The sequence below is a fragment of the Xyrauchen texanus genome, chromosome 3 (genome assembly GCF_025860055.1).
Source record: "Xyrauchen texanus isolate HMW12.3.18 chromosome 3, RBS_HiC_50CHRs, whole genome shotgun sequence".
Taxonomy (NCBI): domain Eukaryota; kingdom Metazoa; phylum Chordata; class Actinopteri; order Cypriniformes; family Catostomidae; genus Xyrauchen; species Xyrauchen texanus.
The window spans coordinates 47333169-47356354 of NC_068278.1; the positions used below are offsets into that span (position 1 = coordinate 47333169).

A 23186-nucleotide genomic window follows, 5' to 3' on the forward strand; every position below is an offset into this window, starting at 1 on the left:
TCAGCTAATAACCTATGGTCAATGGTAATGCTTTTAAAGCCATGAAGAAACACACTGCGGACAGGTGCGTACACAATTCAATGGGGAAAAAAATTTGAAAAGGCCTGCAATCTGTCGTATTGCTTGTCAATGGTGGTGGACTGAAACATTTTTACATTTGACTTCTTGATTCACATAAGTGTCATGAATGTAAGGCAATGAAGGCAGACGACGGTTGAGGATCCAAATGCAGCTTACTTTACTAACAAAATACAAAGAAAAGCCCTCAATGGGGAAATAAACAAGAACAGAGAACTCGGGCAGGGAACACAGACCAGGCTAACTACATTCACAAACATTCAACAATAGACAAGGACTGAACCAAAAACCGGGGTATATATACATGAACAAGGGACAAATGGGCCAATGGACAAACAGAACTCAAAACAAGATAACAAGATGATAACAGAAGCAAATGGCAAACTAATCAGGACAGGTGAAAACAATGACAGAAAACACGAACGCTAACAAGACTGTGGAGCTACAAAAGGGACAGCAGTGAAAACTATGGAATAACAAAAGGGACAAAAATGGAAAACAAAGGAGCAACGGTAAAACAAGACAAGGTCATACATAACATAGCCCCCCTCTAATGATCGGATCCCAGACGATCCTAAAAGAAAAAACACCAAAAGACAAAAAGGAACCCACAGAAAACAAAATGATGGCACCGGGGGCACAGAGGGCAGGCAGGAAGTCCAATGGGGCACAGAGGGCAGGCAGGAAGTCCAAGGGGGCACAGAGGGGCAGACAGGCAGTCCAGGGGGCAACGAGGGGAAGACAGGCAGTCCAGGGGGCAACGAGGGGAAGACAGGCAGTCCAGGGGGGCACAGAGGGCAGGCAGGAAGTCCTGGGGGGCACAAAGGGCAAGGACAGGTTCAGGTGGTCTGGGAGCTGGCCACAGGGCAAGGATAGGTTCAGGAGGCCTGGAAGCTGGCCACAGGGCAAGGATAGGTTCAGGAGGCAGAACTGAGGGAGGCTCAGGAGGCGAAGCCCTGGAAGGCTCTGGAGGTGGAGCCGAGGGAGGTGGCGCCATAGGAGGCCCTAGAGTCTCTGGGAGCAGAGCCGTAGGAGGCTCTGGGAGGTGGAGCCATAGGAGGCTCGGGAGGCGGAGCCGTAGGAGGCTCGGGAGGCGGAGCCCTAGAAAGCTCTGGAGTCTCTGGGAGCAGAGTCGTAGGAGGCTCGGGAGGTGGAGCCATAGGAGGCTCTGGAGGTGGAACCGTAGGAGGCTCGGGGAGAAGGGCCGTGGAAGACTCGAGAGGCTCTAGAGGCGGAGCCCTGGAAGGCTCGAGAGGCTTGAGAGGCGGAGCCCTAGGAGGCTCAAGAGGCTTGAGAGGCGGAGCCCTGGGAGGCTCAAGAGGCTTGAGAGGCTTGAGGGGTGGAGCCCTGGAAGGCTCGAGAGACTTGAGAGGTGGAGCCCTGGAAGGCTCGCGAGACGGAGCCCTGGAAGGCTCGAGAAGCTTGAGGCAGAGCCCTGGGAGGCTCGAGAGGCTTGAGAGGCGGAGCCCTGGGAGGCTCGAGAGGCAGAGCTCTGGGGAGCTCGAGAGGCAGAGCTCTGGGAGGCTCGAGCGGCGGAGCTCTGGGAGGCTCGAGCGGCGGAGCTCTGGGAGGCTCGAGAGACTTGAGAGGCGGAGTCCTGGAAGACTCAGGAGTCGGAGCTCTGGGAGGCTCGAGAGGAGCCCTGGAAGACTCGGAAGGCGGAGCTCTGGAAAGCTCGGAAAGCTCAGAAGACGCTGACTCTTGGACGGGCACTGGCTCTTGGACGGTCATGGCTACTGGCACTGGCTCAGGGACGGTCGAGGCGACAGGCGCTGGCTCAGGGACGGTCGAGGCGACAGGCGCTGGCTCACTGACCTCCGAGGCGACAGGCTCTGGCTGGGTGACCGTGGTATGCGCTGGCTTGGGTTCGCTGATCGTGGCTGACGAGGGCTCTGGCTCGCTGACCGGGGCAGGCGTGGGCCGGAAGGCGGAAGCCCGTCTTCTCTCCCTCCTCCGGGCAGAAGAAGAGGGCCGCGCTGGCTCACTGACCTCTGAGGCGACAGGCATTGGTTCACTGACATCTGGGGCGACAGGCACTGGTTCACTGACATCGGAGGCTACAGGCACTGGTTCACTGACATCGGAGGCTACAGGCTCGCTCACCGTGACATGCGTGGGCTCTGGCTCGCTCACAGTGATATGTGTGGGCTCTGGCTCGCTCACAGTGATATGCGTGGGCACTGGTTCGCTCACAGTGATATGCGTGGGCACTGGTTCGCTCACCGTGATCGGCGTGAGCCGGGAGGCAAAAGCCGGTCTTCTCCTCCTCCTCCGGGCAGACGAAGTGGACCGTACTGGCTCACTTTCCGTGGCAGGCATGAAGGGACGAACCACGGGCGAATGGAGTACCAACACTGTGGGAGGAGTGGCAAGGCTCTCCTCGATTACCTCCACAGTGTATGGTGAAGCGCAGACCAGCAGAGTCTCCTCAATGAAGTCTTGGAGCGTCCAGCCGTGCGTCGTCGATGGCAACCGTTCCTGGAGCGCACAACTCAGGTTGGCCCAAAAAAACACCACCAGGTCGGAGTCTGGGAAGTCAGTGGCACCCGCAATTGTGAGGAAATCGCGGGTGTAGTCCTCCACCGGACGGTTTCCCTGCATGAGGCTAAGCAGTTTGCAGCTTGCTCGTAACACCGCTGGATCCATGTTTATGGTCTATTGTTCTGTCACGAATGTAAGGCAATGAAGGCAGACGAAGGTTGAGGATCCAAATGCAGCTTACTTTATTACTAACAAAATACAAAGGAAAGCCCTCAATGGGGAAATAAACAAGAACAGAGAACTCGGGCAGGGAACACAGACCAGGCTAACTACATTCACAAACATTCAACAATAGACAAGGACTGAACCAAAAACTGGGGTATAAATACATGAACAAGGGACAAAGGGGCCAATGGACAAACAGAACTCAAAACAAGATAACAAGATGATAACAGAAGCAAATGGCAAACTAATCAGGACAGGTGAAAACAATGACAGAAAACACGAACGTTAACAAGACTGTGGAGCTACAAAAGGGACAACAGTGAAAACTATGGAATAACAAAAGGGACAAAAATGGAAAACAAAGGGGCAACGGTAAAACAAGACAAGGCCATACATAACAATAAGAGCATCATATGACAGCAAAAACATTTGATTAAAGTAAGTCCTCACTTTTTTTGAGACACCATTGTGCTTGCGAAATCAAAATTTTACCATGTGAATGCACTTCATTCATAAAAACGATTTCATTACCGTTCCACATAGATGTTAAAAGTATTTACTAGCTAGTCTGGTGCCTTCCTTATATGGTGTTTTCATGGGCGTGGATTATGATCATTTGAATGAACATGCACACACTTTATCTTTAAAAAAATTGGAATTCACTAACATACACATTTTACTTACAAATCTGGGGAGTACGAAACGTTTGTGAATCCGGCAGAACGTTTTTCGGGATTGTCCATTTTATTTGCAAATTACTCAGAATTTACTCATATATTAATGAATGTTTCATGAATGAGGCCCTATGAGTGAATAAACTGTTAATTGGGATGAGAATCGTAAGGAATTTTACGATTTTGATTCCTCTTAACGATTCCGGTTCCTTAACGGTTCCAGTAACGATTGCAGTAATTCTATTAATATTTTAAAAAAGAAGAATTATTTAGAAATGAGAAATGCAATTCTTATTGCTCTTACTACCTTTTGCTGTCTGTTACCAAATAAAGAGATCATTTCAGATTTGTACAGAGCAGATATAACAAATCAGATTTGAATACAGTTCTTGTAAAAGGTGTTTGCAGACTTATTAGAGACATAAATACAATCCAATAATAGATTCTTACACTATTTTAAATAAAGAAATCTAAACCAACACTAAATGTGATGGCATATTTTATTAATTCATTTATAATTGTATAAAATTCCACTTATTACAACAAAACTTGTGTATCTTTAATCATACATTGTCATACAATCAGTCAGTAATTACACTGCTTGATTTAATGGAGACATGGTTCACAATTATATAAACAGTAACAGTTCCAGAGACAGTTTAGACTGTGTTTTGTAGCCTAATGTTGTACTTCAAGCTTGTGAGACTTCACAAGTTCTTAATTTCAAGTTGGAGATTTGTAACTTGAACATCAGTATAAGATTACTTGTATACTGGAAACGCTGCATGTTTCACGCTGCAGATTAAAAAGATCTGACTCATTAGAATGGTTCTTTCAGGATCAAACTGTATCGGAAGCGTATGTTCCACGCTGTAAAAATAGCCAGCGCGAGACTCATTCGATTGGGAATTAAATAGACTGTTATGGTGTGTTCACATACAACGCGAAGAAAATTTTCACCTCACATTGCTCGCACGAGTTTGACCTCTGGATTCTAAATGTGTGTTCAAACTCACGTTCAAACTAGTAACGTGAACTTGCGAGCATTCACCCTTCTTTTCCGGAAAAGGACAGGAGGGTGGGCTTTTACGACTTGGTTCATAAAGTACAACCAATAGCTGGAATCAAGTAGACGTGCATATTTTCAGAACTTACCAGGTATTCTAACTTCCTCGCTCACTTTCCTCCAAGCGATGTCTTTTTCATCTGGTCTCTGTACATGTATGACATTGTGTTTCTCAATTTTTCATAAATTTTTCCAGATTTCTTCTGCTACTACGTCAGTACTCCAGTGACATCCGGACAATCTCAATGCTGATAGGCTTTTGCAACAACGCGTCATGCGGATCTTTCGCGCAAGTTGAAATGTTTCAATTTTAAATATGCGAATGAAGTGATTTCGCATGTTCGAGTCACGCCATTCGCTTCATTCGCACCGCCCTGCACTTCATTCGCATCTATTCGCATCGTTGCATTGACTTTGTGTTAGGAATATTTGGAATATCGTAGTGGTCCCTCTAATTTTTGTCTCATGTGCCTGGTCAGGTTACAGCTGTGAGTCTGTGCCTCTGAAATCTTCCAGAACGGAGGAGAAAGAACAACACCACACAGAGTGTCTATATTCAATCTGCTGAGAGTTTATTACAGTAAGCATAATACTTATACCTTTCATAGAACAAAGAACAAAGAACAGCCAATAGAAGAGTGACAGCATGGCTTGCATGGTCAAGGACACAAAACTGTTTATACCAGAATAGTACAGGAACAAAACCATATAAGGCAGTCTTAGATATTTGTTACTTCTATAACTGAGATATTTAGCTCACGAAAAGGAGTACGTGCTCATTGGAGTACAGAACATTCCAAAAGAGGAAGATAAGAGGAACTAACAGCAGCTACGGTGGTGTGCTTCTGTGGTTAGCTAAGCACACATACGTACAGAGTTAGATGTCAAACAAAGACAGCATGTACAATTTATATTTCTCACATTGCGCCTTTTGATCATAAAATTATCACAATCATATCAAATATTGTACCATGCTAAAACATTTACCATGAGAGCTTTAAACCCATGTTTGATTAAAGCCATAAAACAAGGCCATAGGCCATAGGCAGAATATGACCATTAAGTAATGTTCAATTTTATAAATGAACATCCAAAAACCTGAAAAGAAATCAACATCCCCACTGGCGCAGACTTGTGACCTCTTTACTATTTCAGAAATATTTTTTATACCTTGTTCTATGATTCCACCTTCTCCATCCTCTTCTGGGATGTAGGTACAACAGGCTTCACCCACCATAACACAAACTCCTCCTTGCACTGCAGTGAGCTGGTCTAAGACCATCCTGTTCTGGAGGGCCATTAAACACAGATACCTGAGCTCTTTCTTTATTCCCTCTAACACTTGTGCTGTAACATTCATAAACGTAACTAAATCCAGATTCTTTGGTCCTCCAGCGCTTGTTCAGCTCTGTCAGAGTAGAGGACGCCCTTTTTTTGGGGTGTGGGTTGTTGAATCCACCTTGCGCGCCCTGATGATCATCATAGATCCGGAGCTGTTAACCAAGGCACATTGTCCAGTCCAGTCAGCTGGTAAAGAGGAATAAAGTTTGTGTCCGCAGAACCACTGAACTCCTTGTACTGCTTTGGTTCCTTCAGTCTGGGGTGTCAATATATGTGAGGAATTAGCACAGTATTGGGAGCAATTTCTTCAAGCTGCACTGGTTGCTCTGATCCAAGCTTGTGCTGCTGCTAGGTGGGTGTTGCGTAAGGCTGTACAATTATCAGATGTATACCTGCGGTAGTTTGTGTAGCCATCGACGAGTATGTTCATATTTGTACCATTCATTTCCCTGGTAATGCACCATTGGCAGCAGCCAGTAACTTTATCAGTGCTTTTGTAAACACTCTTGCAATGTTCTCTTGGCATCCGACCTACGGATGCTGCCTTAGACGGATTGCTTGACTGCTCATGGCAGGTTAAATTCAGGGGATCAATATTACTACTTCTAGTACACCAGTTACTTTGGGTAAACTCCCCAAGCCATTTGATGGTTTATAAAATTGCATGATAATAGGTTCATTATCTTCATCGTTTATTGCGCTTACTCTGGTTCCAAAGTGTGTTGAGCTGTGGGGGAATATGGAGCAAACATAGCAGGATTCTTTAGTATGTGCAGTACGGGCAGTGTGATTGGCTAGACGCCACCAAAGGTTCGTTGCATATGTGTGTGGTGGGTTGGGGTGTTCCAAATGTTTTTTCCGGCCAGTATGGCGGTCAATATTATCAGTATTAGTTTAATTCTGTTGTGTTAGGAGGTGTTGTTTTTCTCGGCCCGTATCACACTTTGCACAGGTAGGTTGGTGTCTAAATAAACGCCACCAGGCTGTTTTGGGCCTATTTCTATATTTTTAGCTTTTGGGGGCACTATGACTTGTGGTGTTACATGTGGTGTTACTTCTCAGGACCTAGGCTCCTGCGTTATGCTAGTCACTGACGCTGCGTGTTCAGCTCCTCCAGTGGGGTCACACTCAGCAGTTACCTGTCTGTTCCTCCTCTGGTGCTGGCTTAACTCGGGATGCATGGATCCACTGTGGCTGGAGGTCAGTCAGGACTGCTGTTTTGGTCACGGCTATGACTGTTGCCGGACCCTGGTATCGAGGTTCCTCAGTCTTTGTTGGTTTCAATCTTAAGATAAGAACCTGCTGATTTGGAACAAATGGGTGTGTAGGCTTGTGTTCTAGTAAGGGAAGGGAAAGAGAAACATCACCATTAATGCTGTTTAATGTTTGTACTAGGGAACACGTATTCCTTTATCATCACCTCCGTGTCACCTGTGGAGAGGGAGCCAGCGCGACCTTTGACCCACGGGGTCAGGAAAGGTCTACCCATTAGTATTTCAAATGGAGACATTTCAGTTACACTTGATGGTGTCATCCTGATTTCAGTAAGAATGGCAGGAAGCATATTTACCCAAGTCCTACCTGTTTCCGTACATGCTTTGTTCAACCTTTCTTTTAATGTATGGTTTGTTCCACCACACCTGCCGACTGGGGGTGGTATGGAATGTTAAAATGCCAATTAATGTTGAGCTCCTTTGCTAGGAGCTGTGTCACCTTTGATGCAAATGGTGTACCATTGTCACTCTCTATCACTGTTGGTATACCAAATCGAGGAATTATTTCCTTTGCCAATACTTTTACCAGAGTTTTAGCATTTTTCTTATCACACTGAACGCTACTGTCCATTTTGAAAATCTGTCTACTATTACAAGGAGTAATTTCAGATTTCTGCATGCTGGCATGTGAGTGAAATCAATTTGTAGATGTTGAAATGGTGCCTCAGGATGTGGTAAGCTTTCATGTGATGCTGGTGGTTTCGAGCGCATGTCAGACATGAGTCTAATATTGTGTGCACAGTTGCTCTGACAGCGTGTATGCAGTAATTTTGATTGATGGAGTCGATTACTTTCTGTTTTGACACATGAGAAAGGCCATGATAATATCTGCATAGTATCACTATAGCGGTTTTTGGCAAGGCCAACCGGCCTTGCTTGTCTCTCAGAAGTCTGTCCGGACTGTTCTGAACTTCCTGGTCTGACCAGTGAGTGAGGTCTGTGTCTGTGGGATTCGCTTGTAACACCTTTATGTCTAGATCTTGAATTAGCGTTCTGGCCATAAGTTGCACTTCTCCCTCCTCTGTTCCGTATGGGCTATTTATTACCTCTTTCACCACCCATTTCACCACCTCTTCAGCTAATCTGTTTCCTTTAGCCTCCCCTGTCTGCCCCGGAGCATGATCTGCCACTTTAACCACAGCTAACTTTTTGGGCAGCTGTGCTGCCTTTAGTAGTTCTGAGACCAATTTGTGGTGTGAGATGCATATTTCGAGTCAGTATAAATACTAACAGTTTTGTCTTTTGCCAATTGGCATGCCCTGATCAGTGCAAACAGCTCAGCTGCTTGTGCTAATTTGTATGGTAGTGAATACGCCTCAATCACGGTACCTGGAAGATGTATTACTGAGTATCCACACCAATATACTGAGTCATTTGGTTTTAGCATGACCCATCTATGTTCCAATGGTCCCCCTCCTCCAGAGTGAATGTATAAACGTCCGGTCTGCACGAGGTGTGTTCAGTGATTTGAGCTATGCAGTCATGAGGGTCATCTTGAAATGCCCCCTTAGGGCCATGTGTACTAGATGAGGACACAATAATTAAATTTGCTGTTGCGATAAGGGTTGTTTCGTAACCATTTCTTCTTTGTGCAGTCATATGCTGTGTGGTAATGTTTTGTAAAATGACTCTTACCTGGTGAGCGGTGAGTGAGTGAGATAATACTTTGTGTTCCGCATCCTGTGCCATTAATGCTGTGGCAGCCACTGCACGCAGACAAACAGGAAGGCCCTTTGCAACTGTATCAAGGGTCTTGGACAGATGGATCCCCCATGGGCCTATGCGAGGATCGCAGCTGTGGTGCCCCCACTTTCATGCACATATAGGTGGAATGGTTGTGTGTAGTCAGGCAGACCCAGTGCTGCTGAGCGGGTTAGTATGGTTTTTAAGACCTGAAATGCATTTTTCAGTTCTGTGGTCCACACAAATGCTTCTGGAGCAGAAGTTGTAGTTGTAGACCGGAGAGGACGGTCATATACGGAGCAGTTTGGGACCCACACTCGACAGTAGTTAACGAGGCCCAGGAAACTTTGCATCAGTGTCTTTGTGGTTGGATGTTGAAATCGAGAGATCAGTTTCACCCTGTCTGTTGAGAGTGAAACAGTCCCTGCTGTCAAAACGTGACCTAGGGCTTAACCCATTGTAGTTTTTCCATAGAGGTCTTGAAGCCAGCGTGTGCTAAGACATTGCAGACAATTGTAGATGCTATTTCACAGCTGTCTGGGGAGTCATCTGTCACCAGGATGTCATCAGCATATTGCAGTAAACACGTCTGTGGTGGCAGCTTTGTTTCTTTCAGAGTCACTGCACCACAGCAGAGAAAACCGCAGGTGAGTCCTGGAAGCCTTGTGGGAGTCTGGTCCAAGTGAACTGAGCACCCTCATATGTGAATGCGAACAGTGGCTGTGTCACAGGGGAAACAGGAACGCTAAAGAAGGCAGAACAAAGGTCAATGACAATAAAGTGTTTGTGTTTAACAGGTATTGAAGTGATTACCGTCTGCACATCGGGCACCAGGGGAGATAATGGAATGATTAAGTCATTCACCTTTCTAAGGTCTTGCGTCAATCTCCAGGTGCCATTTGCCTTTTTTACTGGGTTAATTGGGGTATTGTAAGGAGAGAGTGTGGAATGATAATACCTTGATTTAACAGTTGAGAAATAATGGGTTTGATGCCCTCAGATTTTTCAGGGGAGAGAGGGTATTGCTTACAATATGCCGGTACGTTGGTTTTCAAGGGGGGCGTGGTACGGGGCAACGGACTTCGCCATGCCGGCCTCGTCCTTGTTGGTCACCCATAATGTTGGTTTAACCTTGGGCAGAGGTGGATCAGGTGTAGTCTGATCATGGGTCACGGGACGTTCATCATGTCCCGTAAGGGTAGTTTGCTCAAAAGTGGTGCAAGGAAACATAAACTTTAAATAATTTCCAGAAAATAAAATTTGTGCATTTAATCTGTGTAAGAGGTCATGCCCAAGCAGACAGAAAGGAGAATTTTCTACCAATATAAATGAGTGAGTCAAATGCAACTTATGATCTGTTCTATAGGTTATTAACAAGGGATGTCTGATATGACAAGTTACGGGGATGCCAGTAACTCCCATAGATCGCATAGTTTTCCCCGTAATGGGTCCATTGTACATCTGTGTAGATATTGTGCTTTTATCCACCCCTGTATCAACTAAAAATGTTATGGGTTCATTGTTAGTGAACAGTTAGTGAAATCATAGGCTTATCTATAGGGGCATATGTAGACATATCTGCACAGAGCACTGCTCATCTCGTGGGCAGCCCTATTGGGGCTGGTCCTGACCCTGTGGCTGCTGCCAGGACATTGGATAGGTGGGGTTTTGGCAAGGTTTCGACTGCTGTGACTGCTGTTGCTGCCATCGTTGTTGTGGGGTATTACCATTTTGCTGGTCGCGCTTTTTCTTTCTACATTTGCGTGCTCTGTGGCCTAATTTGTGGCAGTAATAGCATTCCAGCTGTATGGGCCCATTGTTAGGCTGATTTCTAGAGTGCACACCTTGATTCTGATACGGTTCCGGCTGCTCAGTCTGGACAGCATTCAATGTCACGGATTTTGAAGAGGGAAATGCCCCGACGGTATCTAATTCTCATACGTGCATGGCAAATTCATGGGGGGTCATTTCCGTTATCCTTGTGGTGTTAATGCGTAGAACCGATGCACATGATACGTTCATATTGTTAAGACACGTGTTGATGTATAGTACTTTGTGCTCGCCATCTGTGGGCAGACCTGAGCGGTTGACCCACGCTTCATGGAATCGTGCATGCATGGACTCTCACCCTTTTCTTGTTTTGTGTTTGCCGCGTGACTAATATCCTGTTAGATTTTACTATTCCCTGTAAGAATTGACGTAGGCTGACCAAAAAATCCTTGTGTGTAGTATGTTGGGACCAGAGCAAATTCTGTTTGGCTCTTTTGCATTCCAAATTAAATTCTGCAACGGCAGGGGCTTTTACTTCTTCCGGTGGCTCTGGGAAGTGCATGCAGGATTTTTTAAGGGGTCTGTTAGAGCTTTTACAGCTGTCTGCACCTCTGTTAAGGTCAGAGTTGTAATCTTAACGTCTTCCCCGGTCATCGTAAATGGACATGCACTATTTAGTTGCGGTTCTTCAAGGTTAATATTATGGGTTTTGCCATCCCGTGATTATTATATGGGGGAGGTGCGAGTGGCGCGGTGGGTTGTGCCACGGGTGGTTGTTTTCCACTCGTCTCTATTGTTTGACATTAGTGCTGCCAATTTAGCTGTTGATTTTTCAGGCCCCTTGTCCCAGAGAGGCTTCATTGTCTTCCACACTTCATATGACTCTTTCATATATTTGCATATATGATCCAGTGTGGATCCCCCCACCCACGTTTAACCATGCTCTTTGCCTCCCTCATGTAATTGTCTGAAAATGACCATCCCTTGGGAATAGGTCTAGCTGTATCTTCCCCTCAGACCACCCAGCAAGATTGCTGATATATGGTTCAGTATTAAACCCCTGATTATTTCTGTACATAAAATCTTTTGGTGTTTCCCCTGGGAGGGGACGGCTTAGTTTTTTACCCATAATTTGATTGATTAACAGTGATTATTTAAACAGTAATGTTTTGTTCTCCGGGGGGCACAGCTCCAACGTCTACTAGACAGGGCATGTAGGAAATAAGGTTTTATGCTTCAAAAATGGAATGATCAGTTCCCTTTCTGCAGTCTAGCAGAGCTATACACGTTCCCCCATAGGGAGTTCACAAAATGATTCAAATTGCGTGCACTTTAGTCAAAATGGAATGATCCGTTCCCTTTCTGCTGTCTAGCAGAGCTATACACGTTCCCCCGTGGGGAGTTCACTAAATGCACAAACTACATGGTTCAGAGATACCCCATCAAACAGGTCAATCAAAAATTGGAATATCGTTACTAATAGGTTACGGCCATGAGTCTGTGCCTCTGAAGTCTTCCGGAAGGGAGGAGAAAGAACAACAACAAACAGAGTGTCTATATTCAATCTGCTCAGAGTTTATTACAATAAGCACAATACTTATACCTTTCATAGAACAAAGAACAAAGAACAGCCAATAGAAGAGTGACAGCAAGGCTTGCATGGTCAAGGACACAAAAACTGTTTATACCGGAATAGTACAGGAACAAAACCATATAAGGCAGTCCTAGATATTTGTTACTTCTATAACTGAGATATTTAGCTCACGAAAAGGAGTACGTGCTCGTTGGAGCACAGAACATTCCAAAAGAGGAAGGTAAGAGGAACTAACAGCAGCTACGGAAGGTCATGCACTCTTCGGGTGTGTGGTGTGCTTCTGTGGTTAGCTAAGCACACATACATACAGAGTTAGATGTCAAACAAAGATAGCATGTACAATTTATATTTCTCACACTTTGTATGTGTAATCGCGCTGCGTGAAATGCACGCTTTGCGTTGTATGTGAACGTACCATTAGAACAGTTTGTTTTTACGTTGTAGAGTCAGTAGAGGGCAGCGCTGCTGCAGAGTTGCGCTGCTGGAAACAGGAACATCGCGGAAAGTTGCACACTAGAGATCTGTTAAAAGAACCAACAGTCACGATACGATTCCTGAATCTTTTAAAGAATGGAACCGGTTCTTGATTCCAAACCCTAATCAACAGAGCGGTGCGCATTCACTGAAACGCACTGAGCATGCAGACTATAGGCCTACATTTACATTACTTATTAAATGCAGCCTTTTGTAATTCACAAAGCGAACTCGTCCCTACATTCTTCCATAAACCTCAAAAGGAGATGTTTGAGAGAATGACAACCTCAGTCACCATTCACATTTGTTGTATGGAAAGAAAAGATACAATGAAAGTGAATGGTGACTGAGGTTGACGTTCTGTCTAACTTGTCTTTTTGTGTTCCACTAAGAAAGAAAGGCATTGTGTTTTTGGAACAACGTGAAAGTGAGTCAATTATGACAGAATTTACATTTTGGATGAACTATCAGTCTATCACTTTCAACTTTTGAACCCTTTGAATGTGTCTATGACAAAGAAAAACAAATAGAAACTCTGAAAACACTTAAAATAAGTTAAATAGATTAAAACAATTATGTTTGTAGGAGCCTAATTTTGCTTTTGTTCAGTGACAATTATTGCATGTTATGTGTTGCATTTCAATATTTGAATATTTGTGTTTGATTGTAACTTTCTTTCTTTGTGTATACTAATTAGATAAATATTCTCCATATTTACATTGAAATATGTTATACGTAAATTGTGCACTGGCCATTTAAGAATTCTGACTGTAAGGGAGGGTTGTGCGTCCTTTGTAGGAAATATAGTGGAGTCGCACAGTTTTCTTTACCGCATCCGTGATATTTAGGATTTAAGATTATATTTTGTTTCCTTTCTTTTCTTTGTTTGATTTACTAACGAGTCTGGATTAAAGGAAGAATTTACATGAAGAAAACGGTGCATGTGAATTGTTTTTATTGGACACGGAGCGAGTTGACTGAAATTCTTGCGATGCGCACTCACATTAGTAAAGAAAACTAACTCCAGATGGATAAGGACGTGTTTGACACGAGGATATAAGGATGTTTTTAAGGAACAATGGATCTTGAAGTGTATGCCAGGTGGAGTTTCGTTGGAAAAGGAAGTGCAATTATTACCTCTGAGGTGCGCGATTATCTACATGCGATCTAACGGCGCTATTTAATCCAGGAAGATTTCTGAGGTAAAAACTGAAACGTGACTGAACGGTTCAATAAATAATATAAGTACAATGACTTGATTTGATGTTGGAGCTTAAATAAGTGATGATATTATGAAGAAAACTGAGGATTGTACTCGTACTAAAAGATCAGTAAAAATGACTGAGAAAGCAAAGGAAGAAAAGTTGCAAAGACTTGTGCAATCAAGGAAAACTAAACTAGCTCAGCTCACAAGTAAATCTAAGGAAATTGAACAATTAATGGATGATGCTGCACATTTTGACACTGTTCGAATTAATTTAGAAACTGAATACAAAGATTTGCATAAAGATTTCTGTCAGCTGAATCATGCTATTGAGGAATTTATGTCTGATGAAGATTATGCAAAGGACCAGCATACATGGTTTGAACCAAGAGCCTCCTCATGTGAAAGATTTATTAATGCAGTCAACAAGTGGATGAAACAGGTTGCAGAAAATGCTGAGCAATCAATACAGTGTGATCTAGAAGTTAATCCTGAGGATAGCATTTCCTCTGTGTCAGTGACTTCAAGTAAGAAGCATAAGAAACATGGATCAGATGGCAGATCTACAACTTCTACAACTTCTTCTGCACGTATATCCGCTGAAGTAGAAAGAGCTGCACTACTTGTAAAACATGCTGCATTGAAGAAGAAACAAGCTATTGAACGACAAGAAGCTGAACTAAAGGCTAAAAAAGAGGAATTTGAGCTAGAAGTGGCCCTTGCAGCATCAAATGCAAAAATGAAAGTTATTAAGCAATATGAAAGCAGTCGGTCTTCATCTGTGTGTCACAACGAAATAGATCTGGAGTCAGGTAGAATAACAGCTCATGAAGATGAACTGAAACAAGAAAGTCTGCTTGATAATGTGTTTCAACCTCTATGGCCACAGTCAACTAATAAACCCATCCCAAGAGAGCTTTCTTCAAGTGGAGAGGGAGACGTAGTTGATACATTATGTAATGCCATGGAGCGGCAAGCCAATATCACTGAGTGCTTAGTGAAGCATCAAAAAATGTCCATGCTTCCTTCAATTGACATACCCATTTTCAAAGGAGATCCTCTTGATTATAAGCTGTTCATTCGGGCCTTCGAACATGGTGTTGAGGATCGTACTGATTATGATAAGGACCGTTTGTACTTCATGGAACAGTACACAATTGGAAAGCCGAAGGAATTGATTCGTAGTTGTCTACATATGAACCCAGCTGAAGGCTATCTTAAGGCAAAGCAGCTTCTGAGAGAGCATTTTGGAAATGAGTATCAGATTGCAGTAGCATATATGAACAAAGCTCTACATTGGCCCTCTATCAAGCCAGAAGACGGAGAAGCACTTCACTCCTTTTCATTGTTTCTGTCAGGATGCTGCAATGCAATGTCAGATATAACTTACATGGAAGAGATGGATAACGCAGCAAACCTGAGAGCCATTGTGGTGAAACTTCCATACAAATTAAGAGAAAAATGGCGATCTGTGGCATGTGAAAAACAAGAAAAGCAAAATGCTAGAGTGAAGTTCAAAGATTTAGTTGATTTCATTAGCAAGCAAGCAAAGATTTCTCTTCATCCAGTGTTTGGAGACATAAAGGATAGTTCAACAACAAAAGGACAAGATAGGTTACATGCAGAAGCAAGTGCTTATAAAAAGGCTGTAACAAAAAGGGTCTTCACGACTAGTGCTGTACCAATTGACAGAAAGGTTGAAGATGACGAGAGACTTTCAGTTAAAAGATCACAAAATAAACATCCAAGCAGCCAGAAAAAGTCATGTCTTCTTTGTAAAGGACTGCAACACAATCTAGAATCTTGTAGAAGTTTGAGAAGCAAGACACATCAGGAGAAAATTGACTTTTTGCGAAGCAAGGGCTTGTGTTTTGGCTGTTTAAAGCATGGTCACATGAGTAAACAATGCAAAGAAAGACTTAGCTGCAGTGAATGTTCTTTGCCTCATCCAACCATACTGCATATGAAACAGAAGGAAATTCCACGTCCTCAGGAAGATAGAATGGATAACTGTGATAGAAAGTCTGTTACAAGTGCATTCATTTGTGCAGAAAAGGACAACAGTGAAGTCATAGATTTTTGTGAGAATGACTGTACTTTGTCAATTGTTCCTGTACAGGTCAAGACAACGAAAGGTACGCATCTGGTCAAAACGTACGCCTTTCTCGACCCAGGTAGTTCAGATACTTTCTGTACTGAAGCTTTGATGTCTGAACTAAATGTGAATGGAAGAGAGACTGATATACTTCTGAGAACAATGGTGGATGAAAAACAAGTCAGAACTCACAAAGTGTCTGAGTTGGAGATTAGTAGGCTAGATGGTGATACATTCATTCAACTTCCAGATGTTTTCACACAGAGAACAATTCCAGTTCACAAGGGGAACATTCCACAGCAAAAGGATTTAGAGAGATGGCCATATCTTAAAGAGGTTTGTCTACCTAGCATCGAAGCAGAAATCGGATTGTTAATAGGATCTAATGTGCCTGAAGTCATGGAGCCTTGGCAGGTTATTAGTAGTAAAGACAATGGACCTTTTGCGGTAAGAACCAAGTTGGGCTGGACAGTTAATGGACCCCTCAGGAACAGTAATGACATAACAAGAAAAGGAAGGAATGTTCAAGTATCTGTAAATCGCATATCAGTAGCCAGATTAGAAGACTTGTGGCAACAGCAATTCAAGCAGGATTTTCCTGAAGCAGAAAGGGATGATCAGCTGGAAATGTCCAAGGAAGACCACCGATTTATGAAAATGATGTCTGAGTCAGCTAAACTTGTAGATGGTCATTACAGCTTGTGCCTGCCTTTGAAGAACAAGGCTACTCAGATGCCAAATAATCGAGTGATGGCTGAACAACGGGCTCTGAATTTGAAAAGGAAATTCATCAGAAATCCTGAGTTCCACACAGAGTATACGTCTTTCATGAACAGTCTCATCAGAAATGACTATGCTGTTAAGCTGACAGAAGACAATCACAAGCAAACAGATGACAACATATGGTACATACCTCATCATGGGGTGTACCATCCCGTCAAACAAAAACTGAGAGTTGTTTTCGATTGTGGGGCATCTTTTCAAGGGATGTCGTTGAACCAACAACTTTTACAAGGCCCTAACCTCACAAGTAATCTTGTCGGTGTCATTACAAGATTCAGACAGGAAAGTATCGCTATTATGGCAGATGTGGAAGCTATGTTCCACCAGGTTCGCGTCCATGAAGAGGATTCAAATCTTTTAAGGTTCTTGTGGTGGCCTCACGGAGATTATAATGGAGACTTGGTGGAACATAAAATGGTTGTCCATTTGTTTGGCGCTAATTCTTCGCCCAGCTGCGCCTGCTTTGCTTTGAGGAAGTGTGCTGAAGATAATAGCACATTATTCAAAGCTGATGCTGTTGATGCTGTTCTACAAAATTTTTACGTAGATGACTGTTTAAAGTCCACAGCCACTGAGACACAAGCCATAGAGCTGTATCATGGTCTACGAGCAATATGTTCCAAAGGAGGTTTCCGTCTGGTTAAGTGGACAAGCAACAGTCGTGCTGTTTTAACAGCTATCCCTGAGAATGAAAGGGCTGATGGAGTGAAAAACTTGGATCTTGACCAAGAAACACTGCCAGTGGAAAGAGCATTGGGCATCCATTGGAATGTTGAGTCAGACACATTTCAATTCAAAATAGTCATTAAAGATCGTCCACTCACTCGAAGAGGATTGCTCTCGATTGTCAGTTCTATCTATGACCCATTGGGGTTTCTTGCACCTGTAGTTTTACCAGCAAAGATGATCCTGCAGGACTTATGCAGACTGAAAATAGGATGGGATGATGAACTTCCAGAGCAAGTAAAGCAAAGTTGGACAGACTGGCTCAATGGGATTCATCAACTTGAAGAGTTCAAGGTGAATAGATGCATTCGACCAGCAGGGTTTGGAGAAGCTGTTGAGGCACAGCTACATCACTTCGCAGATGCGAGTGAGGATGCGTATGGTACAGCAAGTTATCTTCTTCTACGTAATCAACAGGATCATGTGCACTGTGCATTGATGATGGGGAAGGCTAGGGTTGCCCCTCTAAAAAGACCTACAATTCCACGAATGGAACTGACAGCTGCGACAGTTGCAACAAAAATGGATCTAATGTTACAAAGAGAACTACAAATGAAACTTAAACCTTCAGTCTACTGGACAGATAGCACAGTTGTGCTTAAATATCTCAGAAACGAGAGCACAAGATTCAGAACATTCGTGGCAAACAGAGTCACAAATATTCTAAAAATTTCAAAGATTGAACAATGGAACCATGTCGATACTGCATCAAATCCAGCAGATTGTGCCTCGAGAGGGCAGAAGGTTAACACTTTCTTGCTAAATGAAAAATGGATCTCAGGCCCAGAATTTCTTTACGAATTCACAGATGAGTGGCCAAAGAACATGGACCAAATGATGATAGCTGCAGATGATCCAGAGATCAAGAGGTCAGTGTTGGTCAATTCAATACAAGCCCAACACAATAACAGTTCAGTTATACAACTGATGAATCATTTCTCCTCTTGGATAAAGCTTCAGCGCATTGTAGCGTGGATGCTAAAATTGAAAACCATGCTGTTGGAACTTGTGCAAAAGAGAAAGACTCTTACTGCTGCAGAGACTTTAACCAACTCAAGTAAAAGCAAGCAGATTGTGGACAAAAAGATGCAAGATTTTAAAGCTAAATGGAAAGGAAGCAACATTTCTGTTGATGATTTGAAAGAGGCTGAGCTTGAAATAGTGAAATACTGTCAAAGAGAGAAGTTCACTGAGGAGATTTCAGCACTGCAAAGTGGACATGCGACAAAGAGAAGCAGTTCGATCTACAGATTAAACCCCCAGTTGCACAATGGAGTTTTACATGTCGGTGGAAGACTTAGCAATGCTGCTATGCCAGAAGAAAGTAAGCAACCTATGCTTATACCAAAGGATCTTCATGTCACCAACTTAATCCTCCAGAATGTTCATGAGAAAACAGGACACGGTGGTAGAAATCACATGATTTCAACACTGCAACAAAAATACTGGATACCTGGTGCAAAATCTGCAATCAGAAAAATGCTGGCAAGATGTGTTACTTCGTCGTCGTTTACATTCCTCAACAGGAAAACAAATAATGGCAGACTTACCATCAGACAGGGTGTTGCCAGATGATCCACCTTTTACCAGAGTAGGTGTAGATTACTTTGGACCATTCATGGTTAAACGTGGAAGAACCCTTGTCAAGAAATATGGCGTTATATTCACTTGCTTAGCAATTCGTGCAGTGCACATTGAAGTTGCTTCTTCACTAGACACTGATTCCTGTGTAAATGCTATACGTCGGTTTGTAGCCAGAAGAGGACAAGTGAAAGTTCTCAGGTCAGACAATGGGACCAATTTTGTAGGTGCTGAGCGTGAGTTAAGGCAATCCATTGAAAAATGGAACAGTCAAAAGATTCAAGACCATCTCAGTCAGCAAGGAATTAAGTGGGTTTTCAATCCTCCCACTGGATCTCACCATGGCGGGGCATGGGAGAGATTGATACGCTCAATAAGAAAGATCCTTAATGCTACAATCAGAGAACAAGTTCTTGATGAAGAATGCCTTCAAACAGTTTTCTGTGAAGCAGAGGCTATAATCAACAGTCGTCCAATCACAGCAGCATCAAGTGATGTAAATGATTTGGAAGCTTTGACTCCAAACCACTTGTTGTTACTCAAGTCAAAATCATCGTTGCCTCCAGGACTGTTCGACAAAGACGACCTGTATTCTCGACGCAGATGGAAACAGGTTCAGTACGTTTCTGATCTGTTCTGGAAACGTTGGTGTCGAGAATACTTGCCGCAGTTGCAACAGAGACAAAGGTGGAATAACACGACAAGAAACTTCTCTGTTGGAGATATTGTTCTGGTAGTTGATGACTCCGCCCCAGGAATTCATGGGTATTAGCAAGGGTCATTGAAACCATTCCTGATAAGAAGGGTCTTGTCCGACAAGTCCGCATTAAGACCAAAACTAACATTTTGGAAAGACCCATAACAAAACTTTGCCTGTTGCAGGAGGCAGAATGTAAATAGTGAAGGCAATACATCTATAAGAACCCAAATTTGCCTTACTTTGGACTTTAAGAATTCACTAAGGATATTAAAGTACTATGGCTCCTTCTGTTTAAATTTAAGTAATTGTTTCAAAGAGTTTGAGAACAATTAGAGGTCGGTAATGTAGGAGCCTAATTTTGCTTTTGTTCAGTGACAATTATTGCATGTTATGTGTTGCATTTCAATATTTGAATATTTGTGTTTGATTGTAACTTTCTTTCTTTGTGTATACTAATTAGATAAATATTCTCCATATTTACATTGAAATATGTTATACGTAAATTGTGCACTGGCCATTTAAGAATTCTGACTGTAAGGGAGGGTTGTGCGTCCTTTGTAGGAAATATAGTGGAGTCGCACAGTTTTCTTTACCGCATCCGTGATATTTAGGATTTAAGATTATATTTTGTTTCCTTTCTTTTCTTTGTTTGATTTACTAACGAGTCTGGATTAAAGGAAGAATTTACATGAAGAAAACGGTGCATGTGAATTGTTTTTATTGGACACGGAGCGAGTTGACTGAAATTCTTGCGATGCGCACTCACAATGTTTTTAGAACATAATGATGAAAACACTTTTTACTGTGCAAACAATAGTAATTATGTTTAAGAATGCTTTAAAAAAAATTATTAAGATTTCTAGAACTTGAGGTTGTTTTGCTTTTCACTCTTGTAAGCACTCTCATTTCTTGCTCTTTGACTCAGTTCCTCAACCCTGCCTGTTTTCTTTTGTTTCTTAACATTCTGCATAAAAAAATGCACTCAGTCACATTAATCAGTGTTTTGGAAGATCCAATTTTAGAGGGAAAGGAAGGTAGGGGATGGAGGGAGTTAACACCACTGTAAGTCAGAATTAGAGTGAAGGGAACAGTAAAAGAGACTGATAGCTGGACTTGAGTGAGAATGACACTTCTGTCTGTTCTCAGCACTAGACACCCACCCAGAAGTTCAATAGGCCTGTCATAAATAATACCTTTGAGGAGATTAGGAGAAGAGGAAGCAATACAACTTTCATGGATTGGTTGAGTCAGCCGCTAAATAAAGATAGATGGCCTTTTCTTGCCCTACTTTACTGAAATTGTCAAAATTGACAGTATAACTTAAAATTGCGAGCTCTGTAACATGGACGATATTGATAGTTTGACAGAGTGTAAAGTCAGGTGAAGTGGTGTCAGTGGAGTGGAAAGGCTTTTATTTATGGGTGTGTGAAGGAGGAAGTGGGGGCATACTGAACTGCAACACAGCAACTGAATGCACACATGAAAACTGCTGTGTGTCTCTCTCTCATTCCTCCGGTGGTTTGAACTGTGCTTTTAACACCCTCCAGCTCTCACTGGAACTCAAAACAGCTGTTAGAGGTGATTTCCCACAGGTGTCAAACCTTACTGTTCTTTCTCTACCGGCCTCACTCTCCACAGACATCACTCAGCCACATCCACATCACCACAGGGTGTTTCTTCACAAACATGTAATTTCACAAATGTTAGTGTACTCGGTAACCAAATTGGAAACAGTGAAGAGCATGCTGTTAAAATGTGAAAATATAATTTGTGTGTTTTTATGATACATAAAATGCAAGCTATGAAATTAGCCTTGGCAAGACTGAGGAGTTGGACATTTTTCCAAAAATATTTAAAATGTAATTTCCACCACAAAATGAATGGATATTTGAGAATGAAAAAGACATTTGTTCTTGATGGTTAGCAGCTACAGTTTTGACCAAAACAAAATAAGTATTTCAAATTTAAAGCTTAGAAGCTCTACTTTACAATGCATGTTGGCTTTATGACCAAAACTGAACAAATGCTTTGAATTTGCAGCCAAATCAGAAGTCAGAAATGTTTAATACATTTGCACTGTACATATTATTGCAATCGGTAAAAACATAAAACGAATCAAAAAGCCATGTGTTGTATGTTGTTGGAAAGCTCTCAAAGAGTAAAATTCAAACAGCCTATTTGTTTTACTTGCAATAGAGAGTAATAGCTAAGTATATGTCTTTGACATACATGTTACATTAGGTGTTGCTAAAAAGCCGTGTTTTTGCTTATATATTCACAAAAAATAAACAGAACATAAAATATCACATATAATTACTTAGAGCAGGGGGATTCCTTTTAAAGTGATACAAAGTACTTGTATGTGTAATTTGTGTAAAATGATTATGTTTTATTTGTTTGGAGAGTCTTTTGGACACTTGGATACTTTTTCAGACACTTTATGTTTAAATATTGTGTAAATTGTGTTTGTAGTGCTACAACCTTTGATTGCTTTGTCGTATCAACACAAAATTATACTCAGTTACAGGTTGGGAACAAAACTCTCATAGTTTATCAAAATCTTTATTATTAAAATCGAGTTATACGCCTTTAATTTTGGACATGCCACGTAAACAGAAAATCTTTAAAAACACCTTCAGAGCTTAAAGGGTGGAAACAAAAATTATAGAATTATCATGTATATCTATAGATTGACATTGTTAATATACAAATTTAATAAACTAGGGAGTTTAATTTCTAAAAGTCCACAGGGCTGAAATTGTCTATAGTTGAAAAATACTCAAAGAAATATGCTAATAAAATACAATGGTAAACAATGTCTTTGTCACTGCAGGAAGTAAAGGTCAGGTTGTGCAGCATGACCTTAGCTTTAGAGGTGCAGGGCCAGACAGTCATTGTGTTTGCCCGGCTTGACCTTGAGGACTCCAAGAAGGACAAAAGTGATGCTTTATTTATGTCAGCAGTGACAAGACACTGCTTTTGGGCCCTACTGTGAATTGAGCCAAATCAGCAATGATTTACATGAAGGCAAATCCTCCATATATATATATATATATATATATATATATATATACACTCACCTAAAGGATTATTAGGAACACCTGTTCAATTTCTCATTAATGCAATTATCTAATCAACCAATCACATGGCAGTTGCTTCAATGCATTTAGGGGTGTGGTCCTGGTCAAGACAATCTCCTGAACTCCAAACTGAATGCAGAATAGGAAAGAAAGGTGATTTAAGCAATTTTGAGCGTGGCATGGTTATTGGTGCCAGACGGGCCGGTAGGAGTATTTCACAATCTGCTCAGTTACTGGGATTTTCACGCACAACCATTTCTAGGGTTTACAAAGAATGGTGTGAAAAGGGAAAAACATCCAGTATGCGACAGTCCTGTGGGCGAAAATGCCTTGTTGATGCTAGAGGTCAGAGGAGAA

The 23186-nt window shown here is 42.4% G+C and overlaps 1 protein-coding gene and 1 long non-coding RNA gene across 4 annotated transcripts in view; one reads left to right on the plus strand and one right to left on the minus strand.

The window, feature by feature from the left end:
• Positions 1-5071, minus strand: part of LOC127621734 (uncharacterized) — a 37866-nt gene extending 32795 nt beyond the window's left edge. The window contains exon 1 of the long non-coding RNA XR_007967893.1: positions 4614-5071. This is a non-coding gene — a long non-coding RNA (uncharacterized LOC127621734). The remainder of the gene's footprint in view (positions 1-4613) is intronic.
• LOC127621665 (WSC domain-containing protein 2) overlaps positions 1-23186 on the plus strand; it is a 118710-nt gene that overhangs the window by 70330 nt on the left and 25194 nt on the right. The gene's annotated exons all lie outside the window — the stretch shown is intronic.